At 43.8% G+C, this 10,526-nt stretch overlaps 1 protein-coding gene across 1 annotated transcript in view; it reads right to left on the bottom strand.

Annotated features, from left to right (window-relative positions):
• Positions 1-10,526, bottom strand: part of LOC310761832 (retinal guanylyl cyclase 2-like) — a gene marked incomplete at its 5' end in the record, with an annotated part of 299,090 nt that overhangs the window by 238,371 nt on the left and 50,193 nt on the right. The gene's annotated exons all lie outside the window — the stretch shown is intronic.

Here is a 10,526-nt window from a genome sequence, read left to right as displayed (position 1 = left end):
CTTATGCGATGCTCTACCACTGAGCATGGCCCTCCCGCAATGCGCTAAGGGTTTTTGTTTTTTTTTAACTTTTATTTTTTTACCAACCACCAAAACACAAACAGTGAAACCCCCCTGGTGGCTGATACATTGGGTATACAATATTCAATAATATACATAATCAATAATATAGATATTCAATAATATTCAATAATAACATATTCAAATTAACCATATGTACACTTCTATACAGTGGTACCTCGGGTTAAGTACTTAATTCGTTCCAGAGGTCCATACTAATGGGGCCTCCTGCTGCTGCCGCGCCACCGGAGCACGATTTCTGTTCTCATCCTGAAGCAAAGTTCTTAACCTGAAGCACTCTTTCTGGGTTGGCAGAGTCTGTAACCTGAAGCGTATGTAACCTGAAGTGTATGTAACCCGAGGTACCACTGTATACCTTAACACTCCTCCCTCCACAAGGTTTATTTAACTTTTAACATTTTAATTGCCCCAAATTGTTCAAACCTACTCAAATAATTGGGTATCTTCTCAAACCAATCCTCCTCTTTCTCACTGACCTTAAACCCTTTCATTCTGTGTATCTTCACAGTTAGGTATTCTAAAATTATAATATTATTCAGTTTTTTCCTCCATTGGTTCATCCCTAGCTCTTCCGCATTTTTCCAATTACTCGCTATAACCTGTCTGGCTGCAATTACCATCAATTTTACCCATTTGCATTCCTCTTTTGTTTTTAACTCAGTACTACTCAGGGTAATAAGAACCATTAATTTAGTTATTTCCACCTTCCTACCCACAATGCCCAATATTTCTATACCAATTTGTTTCCAAAATTCATTAACTAACGGACAATCCCACCACATATGACTGTACGTTCCCATCACTCCACATTTCCTCCAGCAATTCTTGCTTCCAGATTTTGTAATATGATATAACCTTACTGGTGTATAATACCATTTTTGTACCAGCTTCAACCCCTGTTCCTGGATTATCCTAGAGGTCGCTAAGGGTTTGACCTTAAGCCAACAGCAAGGTGCTGTCCATCTTGAATTATATCCCTGCTCCTCATGTTGCAGGACTCAAAATCCAACCATTCCCTGAAGAACTTAGCTGGGTGGACCAAGGTTCCAATGCTGTATGGCAGCTTTCGATTTTCCTAGCATATTTCTAGGGCAGTGGTCTCCAGCAAATGGTACTCAGAAGCAGGTAAAGGTAAAGGACCCCTGAATGGTTAAGTCCAGTCAAAGGCGACTATGGGGTTGCGGCGCTCATCTCGCTTTCAGGCTGAGGGAACCGGCATTTGTCCACAGACAGCTTTCTGGGTCATGTGGCCAGCAGGACTAAACCGCTTCTGGTGCAACGGGACACCATGACAGAAACCAGAGCGCACGGAAACACCGTTTACCTTCCCGCCGCAGTGGTACCTATTTATCTACTTGCTCTGGCATGCTTTTAAACTGCTAGGTTGGCAGGAGCTGGGACAGAGCAACGGGAGCTCACTCCTTTGTGTGGATTCGAATCTCCAACCTTCCAATTGTCAAACCCAAGAGACTCAATGGTTTAGACCACAGCGCCACCCTTGTTACCATTTCCTCAGAAGTATTGCAGCCTCCAACTGCGGAGGATTCCAATCTTCTTTTAGAATCATAGATTTTTTTAGAGATGCATGGGAATTTGAGGATCTAACCCCTTGCAACCTTGCTATTTAAAGTCCTATGCAGCCTAGGACCCACGTACCTATGGGACCGCCTCTCCTGGTGTGCCCCGTGGAGAGGTCCACAAATAACAACACCTTGGAGATCCCAAGTCGCAAGGTGGTTAGATTGGTCTCAACTAGGGCCAGGGCCTTTTCAGTACTGGCCCCGACTTGGTGGAACGCTCTGTCACAAGAGACCAGGGCCCTGCGGGACTTGACATCTTTCCGCAGGGCCTGCAAGACAGAGCTGTTCTGCCTGGCCTTTGGTTTGGACTCAGTCTGACCCTTATATTTCCCTCCCCTTATGGTCTTGATTTATCAGCTACTTTAAAATGAGGCTGCATTTTAAATGGCATTTTAACCTGTATTTTAATTTGGGTTCTCTCTCTCTCTCTCTCTCTCTCTCCCCCCCCCATTATGTTTTCACTGTGATTTTATTGGTGTTAGCCGCCCTGAGCCCGGCTCTGGCCAGGGAGGGCGAAGTATAAATAAAATTTTATTATTATTATTATGATTACTGCTATTATTGTCAGCGCCACTCTTTAACCAACTGAGCTATGCATAAAACCACCCAAGTTGCTGGCCTCACTGCCTCTAGTGGCAAGGAGTTCCATAGTCTTCTATGCGTTGTTTTGCACAGCAGATTCAATCCTTGGCATCTCTGGATGGAGCTGGTCAAAGACTCCTCCTGTCTGAAGTCCTGGAGAGCATTGGACACAGTGCAGAGCTAGGTGGGGCAGTGGTCTGACTCTGCATAAGGCATCTTCCTTTTTTTTAAAAAAATGTTTTTTATTTATACTTTGCAAATTTATACATTTCATTAATTTTACAATCCATTTTAACATTTCACTTCCTTCCCTCTCTTTCTGCGGTTCTCTAAATTTATTTTTTTCATATCTTCTGCATGTCCAAATTCATTTAACTTACTCATTTAATTATCAACTGTAAATATATGCTCTTATAAAACTACAATAATCCTGCTAATGTTTTTATCTGTTTACAAGTTATCTGTAAATATTCAATAAACCATTTCCATTCTGTTATAAAGAATTTGTGATCTTGATTTTTTATTCTTCCGGTGAGTTTCTCCATTTCTGCATATTCCATGAGTTTTTGTATCCATTCTTCCTTTACTGGGATTTCTGCTTCCTTCCATTTTGGGGCATGTAGCATCCCTGCTGCTGTAGTAGCATACATAAATAAATTTCTATACAATTTAGCTAATTCTGTCCCTATAATTCCTAAAAGAAAAGCTTCTTCTTTTTTAAAATTAAAGTTATTTTGAACACCCTTTTCAATTCATTATATATCATTTCCCAGTAAGCTTTAACCTTACTACAAGACCACCACATATGATGAAAAGAACCTTCTTTCTGTATAACGCAGTTTCCTAACTTCCACAGTAGCATATGTTTTGGTTGAAGACAGAGTCATTTTTAAGAGCCAATTTGAGGATCTAACCCCTTGCAACCTTGAGCAAGGCTTTGTTTCACACGACACACACCAGCAGTGGGGCATCTCGACCCTCTAAGGCAGCCTTTCTCAACCTGTGGGTCCCCAGATGTTGTTGAACTACAACTCCCATCACCCCTAGCTAGCAAGGCCAGAGCTCAGGGATGATGGGAGTTGTAGTCCAACAACATCTGGGGACCCACAGGTTGAGAACTGCTGCTCTAAGGTTAGGGTGGCATCTCTAGTCAGTGGGTCAGCTTTGTCCCCACCAGGGGTCAAAATTTGGCCCACCTGGCCATCCCTGGTGAAATATACTCAGAGTCGAGAGCGGATTCCATGCTCTTTAGGTGGCGCTGTGGGTTAAACCACAGAGCCTAGGACTTGCCGATCAGAAGGTCGCTGGTTCGAATCCCCGCAACGGGGTGAGCTCCCGTTGCTCGGTCCCTGCTCCTGCCAGCCTAGCAGTTCGAAAGCACGTCAAAGTGCAAGTAGATAAATAGGTACTGTTCCGGCGGGAAGGTAAACGGCATTTCCGTGCGCTGCTCTGGTTCGCCAGAAGTGGCTTAGTCATGCTGGCCCCATGATCCGGAAGCTGTACGCCGGCTCCCTCGGCCACAAAAGCGAGATGAACGCCGCAACCCCAGAGTCGGTCACAACTGGACCTAATGGTCAGGGGTCCCTTTACCTTTACCTTTATTCAGCTCATAGTGGTGAGGAGGAATGGAAGTTCCCCCAGAATGTCTGCTTTATCTACATTATTTACACAATGGGCCCCACGTGACTGGCTAATTCCAGGATTCTTCTGTAGGCCAATCAGGTTGCGGATTCACCTCCACCTGGAGCTGGATTGGGTGGCTCCTGTGGACCAATCAAACTGCTGCATTCTGGATCCTATTGTTCTAGGACCAATCATACTGCTGCATTTTGGATCCTATTCAACTCAGTACATAACACCTGGCAAACTATGCCCACCTGAATGTCAGGTGTGGGTCTGGTACCAGCATACTGTATCTTCAAAGGCCTTTAATAGGTAGGCACACGTTTCTCTGGCTCCTTTCCCAGGTTTCAAACAGGTTTCTGAAAGAATATCACAGCCTGCAATTCATCTTTGAGATAGGCAAAAGTGGGACAAATTTGCCCTATGGGAACAGCAACTCCCCTTTCAGATTCTCAGCGCAATGTAGAAACACGCAGTTGTCCCTTACGGAGATTGAACCTGCAACCTCGGTGTTATCAGCACCATGCTCTAACCAACTCCAGAGAGCTCACAGCAGAATGCCTGACGTGTTTCCATTGATACTTAACTTACAACTCTGTGAGGTAGGCCTAGCCGAATGATAGTGAACCACTGGCTCACAACCATCCAGCGAAAGTCTTTTAGAGCTGATCCTTTAGGCAGGAACCTTTCTACATATGTGGTGGGAGTGCAAAGAGATAGTGGGATTCTGGGAAAATATCTATAATGAACTGAAAAAGATGTTTAGATTTTCATTTGGAAAAACCCCAGAATCCTTTCTCCTAGGTATCATGTCAGAGGAAATAAAAAGAAGGGTCAGACCAATATTTATGTATGCAACTACGGCGGGAAGGTTATTGATTGCCAAAAATTGGAAAAGCAGCAGCGTCCCAACTAAAAGAGACTGGTTATCTAAAATGATGGAATACTTCCATATTGCCAAACTAACAGGGAGGGTAAGAGGAGATATGGTACAAAAAGTGAATAAGGAGTGGGCTATTTTTAAGGAATACATCAAATTTCTGTGGAAAAAGTAGAATTTCTGACAGATACTGAGTGAATCCAGAAAATGATTAGAATGAAAGGAGAGTTAAGATAAAAGAAGAGATAAAAGAAATAATGAAATGTGTTTAAGGTAGTTGGAAAAATAAAGTAGCGTAACAAGAACGGCTGGAAGTCAAGTCACTTGGCGGGTGTCCGTGTGGGGTAGGTGGGTAGGTATGTTGATATGTATAGTATGTTATTGTTTAGTCATTTAGTCGTGTCCGACTCTTCGTGACGCCATGGGCCAGAGCACGCCAGACACTCCTGTCTTCCACTGCCTCCCGCAGTTTGGTCAAACTCATGCTGGTAGCTTCGAGAACACTGTCCCACCATCTCGTCCTCTGTCGTCCCCTTCTCCTTGTGCCCTCCATCTTTCCCAACATCAGGGTCTTTTCCAGGGAGTCTTCTCTTCTCATGAGGTGGCCAAAGTCTTGGAGCCTCAGCTTCAGGATCTGTCCTTCCAGTGAGCACTCAGGGCTGATTTCCTTCAGAATGGAGAGGTTTGATCTTCTTGCAGTCCATGGGACTCTCAAGAGTCTCCTCCAGCACCAGAATTCAAAAGCATCCATTCTTTGGCGGTCAGCCTTCTTTATGGTCCAGCTCTCACTTCCATACATCACTACTGGATGTATAGTATAGGTAGGTATTATATAGAGTAATGTAGGTATGTTTTATGTTATGAAAATTAGGTAGTGTGTTGTGTACATGTATTGTGTAAATGTATATGTATGTTTTTTCTATGTTAATAAAATAAATAAATAAATAAATAAATAAATAAAGCGAGCGAGCTGATCCTTTGGGCATTGTTTTTGAATGCCTTTGTGCTGGTATTCTGTTATGCCAACTTTTTTTTTTTGGTATGCCCAGTCATTTTCTTCTTATTCACTATTCCATTTATATCCCATATTTTCCCCCCAAGGAGATCAATGTAAACAGGGAGGAAGAGGAGCCTATCGTCAGAACGACCCTGTGAGGAAGGCTAGGCTGACACGCCCCCCCCCACACACAGAGTAGCTGGCCCAAGTGAGCTTCAGATGGGAACCGAGTCCTAACCCAAGACACAAATTCTTTTTCGTGAACACCACTGATTCATTTCAATGCATGAAGCAACTCTGCAGTTTGTGGAGTTTTCCAACCAGTGGGGTCCTTGCTTTGCATAACCATTTTTTATTTTGATTGTTTGCAGGGCTTGCAGCTTCGGTCTTCTAAGTCTTCGCTCCGTCTCAGAGTCCTGACCACTGAGCTCTGCCCGGACGATATCCTCTGCCTGAACCTTCAGCTTCTGTTCTTCTGTCCTCCTCAGTGAACTCTGCTGTGGACAGACTCCAAACCATATTCCTGGCACACTTCAAACCATCACACCTTCCTGTCCAAATCCCTTTTAAAAGCCATGCACCCTGCAATTCTCCCTGTGTTCTTAACCCAGATGTTTCCTTCTGCGGTCCCAGCAAGAAATCTTTGCACCACAGTCTTTTGGTGAGTGCGAAAGTTCGGATGTACAATTCCTGGTATCTAACAATGGTTTCTCCATTTATTTATTTAAATGGAGGAAACTCTTATACAAGTGTTTGTGTGCTTATGTGTAAAGATCCAGGTCCTTTGTTTACTGGGAAAATCTATGTTTACTTCGGGACCCAATGTTCTATTTAAATCCAGTTTATTATTCAGAGGAAGTAATAGCTACCCCTCTGTTCTGCCTTGGTGAGGCTGCACCTGCAACGCTGTGTCCAGTTCTGGGTACCACAATTTAAGAAGGATATTGACATACTGGAAGGTGTGCAGAAAAGGTCTGGAAACCAAATCCTATAAATTAACAAGCAATACACTACTAGCTCTTAAATAGTTTCCTGTGCAGATCAGAGGAATAAAATGTAAGCGACAATCAGGGTTATAGCATTTGCGCTGCAACTTGAAACATTTCATCTCAGGAATTATCCCACTTAGTTCAGTGGGGCTTCGTCCTTGGCCAATGGGCACAGGATCGCATCCTCCAATATAATGAAATATTTTGATCGAGGAAAGTCTCCCTGCCAAATCAGCAAGGAGATTATTGTTACAGTGGTTGCATTCACTTCATGTTACATTCTTTCAGGTTATTTTTTTATATATATAATTTTTATTGACATATCACATATACAAACATATCACATATACAATCTTTTAAGACTTCCATCAGCACCTCTGATGATCCACCGTTTTAGCCACTTCTTATGCATTTCTTAACTTTATATTGCCTTTAAATCTTTTAACAAATCATCCTTCCCCTTATACAGTTTTGCAATAATTCCAATAATACGCCTCACAAAACTTCTTGCAAACCTACAAACGTCGTCTGGTCTTCACAAATACTTTTCAAATAGTCCGTAAATTTACTCCAGTCTTCCGTGAATGTCTGGCCCCACCGATTTTGAATCCTTCCTCTTAATTTATCTAGTTCTGTATAGTCCATTAACTTCATCCTCCATTCTTCGATCGTCGGTAATTCCATTTTTGGGCCAATAATATTCTTGCTGCTGTTGTTGCATATAAAAAAAGCTTACATTCCTTTCTATTTATATCACTTCCAACATGTTCTTTCAGGTTACGTCCCGCGGTGACCCAGAAGTACCGGAAAGGGTTACTTCCGGGTTTCGCCACTCGTGCATGCGCAGAAGCGGCGAATCACGACCTGCGCATGCGCAGACGCGCCACTGCGGGTTGCGCTCTTTTCATGTTGCGAACAGGCCTCCGGAACGGATCCCATTCACAACCAGAGGTACCACTGTATTTATATTTTTTTAAACCAGACATTTTAATTATTTGCAATACATTTGACACACACACAACTCCCACTCCCAAAAAACCCACCCTGCATACAGTAAGCTCCCTTTTAGAAGAGGCAATGTGTGTCTCCTAAATTGTGATGTGAGTATCATCAAACACCATGCAAGGGGGTTGTTCTCTTAGGAATTATTTCATGCAGATGGATGGATTCCAACTGATACAATCAATCAGCTCTGGGGTTGTTGTTTTTTAATCTGCTGATGGTCTTAATATGAAGAATTAATGAATACAAATTGATCAGCCAGGGTTTTTTCCCTTCTTCAAATCAAGCGTCCATTACAGTAAAACGAGTCTGGCTGTAAGCGAGCCAATAAAAGACCAATTGATGGCTGAATAAATGAGCTGAAATCGAACTCGGATGCAGCTGAGAGAGAAGCAGAGATTGGTTGGCAGTGTACATAACTGGGTGTCTGGATCTGCCCTGACTCAATGAGATATATATATATGCCAACTGCAAACGAGTTGATGGCCTGGTCCCCAGCGGATTACGATTCGGCCGAGAGCAGCCCAGTCTCCCAGACTTCGCTGTCCGTATGCCGTTTGCCTTCCAGATGTTTTACAGCTTGGAAAGACGTTTCTCATCCCCGAGAAATGTAAAGAATTTCTAAATAGGGTTTTTTTAAAGGGTTCAGTCTGCGTTACTCAGCAGGCAAAGTTAGCGAGGGATGTGATGGGGGATGAGAAAAGTTGGAGGGGGGCGGAGGGGAGGATCTAAAAAGGAAAAGATTTGGCAGCTGGGCCATTTCCACCCATTCGGAAGTCACAAATGTGAGCCTTGTCTACATGTGCTCTGGCGCACAGACACACACAGATTTAATGTGGATTTTAATAAGCGCTTCATGCCTGCCCCCTAGTGGAAAGAGATGTGCCTTCCTTTGCTATGTTCAGGTAGATGGGTGTTTCCCAAACTTTGGACTACAATTCCCATCATCCCTGGCCACTGCTAAGGATGATGGGAGTTGTAGTCCAAAAATGGCTGGAGACCCAAATTCACAGGTAATTAATAATAATAATAATAATAATAATAATAATAATTTTTTATTTATACCCTGCCCTCCCCGGCCAGGGCCGGGCTCAGGGCGGCTAACACCAAATATAAATTACAAAAAAACGTAATAGAAAAAAAGAAAAAAGAAAAAAACAGTTAATTAAAATACGGCTTAAAATGCAGCCTCATTTTAGTAGTAGCCCATAAATCAAGACCATAAAGGGAGGAAACATCAGCTATTCACCCAAGCCAGCTATCCATGCTGGTCCTACATGGGCCAGCAAAAAAGCCAAGGGAAAATTTATATACCAAATCCCATATAAGGAGTCAGAGTGAGTCCAAGCCGAAGGCCAGGCGGAATAGCTCTGTCTTCCAGCCCTGTGGAAAGAGTCAAATGCCTTAGGGCCCTGGTCTCTTGTGACAGAGCGTTCCACCAAGTTGGGGCCAGTGCTGAAAAGGCCCTGACCCTAGTTGAGACCAATCTAACTACCTTGCGACTTGGGACCTCCAAAGGGTTGTCATTTGTGGACCTTAAGGTCCTCCTCGGGGCATACGAGGAGAGGTGGTCCCGTAGGTACGAGGGTCCTAGGCTGTAGATGGACAGGATGGGCCATTGCCTGATCCAGTATGGGCCATTGGCCTGATTCTTAACGGGAATCTTTTCATTCTCAGGAGCTTCTCCCAGATGCTGAACAGGTCAACGCAGAAAGCAGGACACAAAATCCTTTAAACAGGTCACACATTGATTGCCAGATGGCAAACCGGTCAGTCAAACGGTGTCAAAGAACGTCAAAAACCGTCAAGTATTTTAACACATTCATTTTATTAGAGCGGGATGTGAACACACAAAAATCCAGGGATATAGGAAGTTGTCTTATCACAAGCCAGGCCACTGATCTGTCTAGCCTGTCTGCTGTTCTCCAAGGTTTCAGATGTGGCCCTTGAGATACCAGGAACTGAACCTGGAGCAATCTGCCAGGCGTTCCACCACTGAGCTATAGCTCTTCCCCAAAGGAAATTTGTCTTCACCTGAGGGCTGGGACCATAGCTCAGGGTTTAGGCTCAGCTTGCAGATGTTCCCAGGTCCAATCCCAGGCATCTCCCATCAGAAGGATCAGGTAGCAGGTGGGGTGTAGGGACTCAGCCAAAGATCCCAGCCAGCCATTGCTTGTCAAAATAGACATGACTGAAGGAGAGTCTCCACCCCCATCGTTCTGCCCAGACGCTGAGATCCAGCGCTGAGGGCCTTCTGGCGGTTCCCTCATTGCGAGAAGCAAAGCTACAGGGAACCAGGCAGAGAGCCTTCTCGGTGGTGGTGCCCGCCCTGTGGAACGCCCTCCAATCAGATGTCAAAGAGATAAACAACCTAACATTTAGAAGACATCTGAAGACAGCCCTGTTCAGGGAAGTTTTTAATGTGTGACATTTTAATGTATTTTTAATCTTTGTTGGAAGCCGCCCAGAGTGGCTGGGGAAATCCAGCCAGATGGGTGGGGTACAAATAATAATTTATGATGATGATGATGATGACTGAATTAGATGGGTAAATACCCTGACCTAATGCAAGGCTACTACTGTGTATGTTCAACAGATCAGCACCTGCCATTCTACATGGTTAAATACCTTAGAAACCTTCTCAAGGCAGACATCAAGCCTTCTTTTATCTTTTGTATTTTCCTCTAAAAGTGATACTGCTCTACAAATAACGGTCCATTATTAAGGTTTTCCAGAAAGAATGTTTATAGACCTCACGGTCACAGAGATATGTCTGGATCAGACAGGCTGGC

The sequence above is a fragment of the Podarcis filfolensis genome (genome assembly GCF_964270895.1).
Source record: "Podarcis filfolensis genome assembly, chromosome: 4".
Taxonomy (NCBI): Eukaryota; Metazoa; Chordata; class Lepidosauria; order Squamata; family Lacertidae; genus Podarcis; species Podarcis filfolensis.
This window is presented reverse-complemented; position numbering and strand designations above follow the sequence as displayed.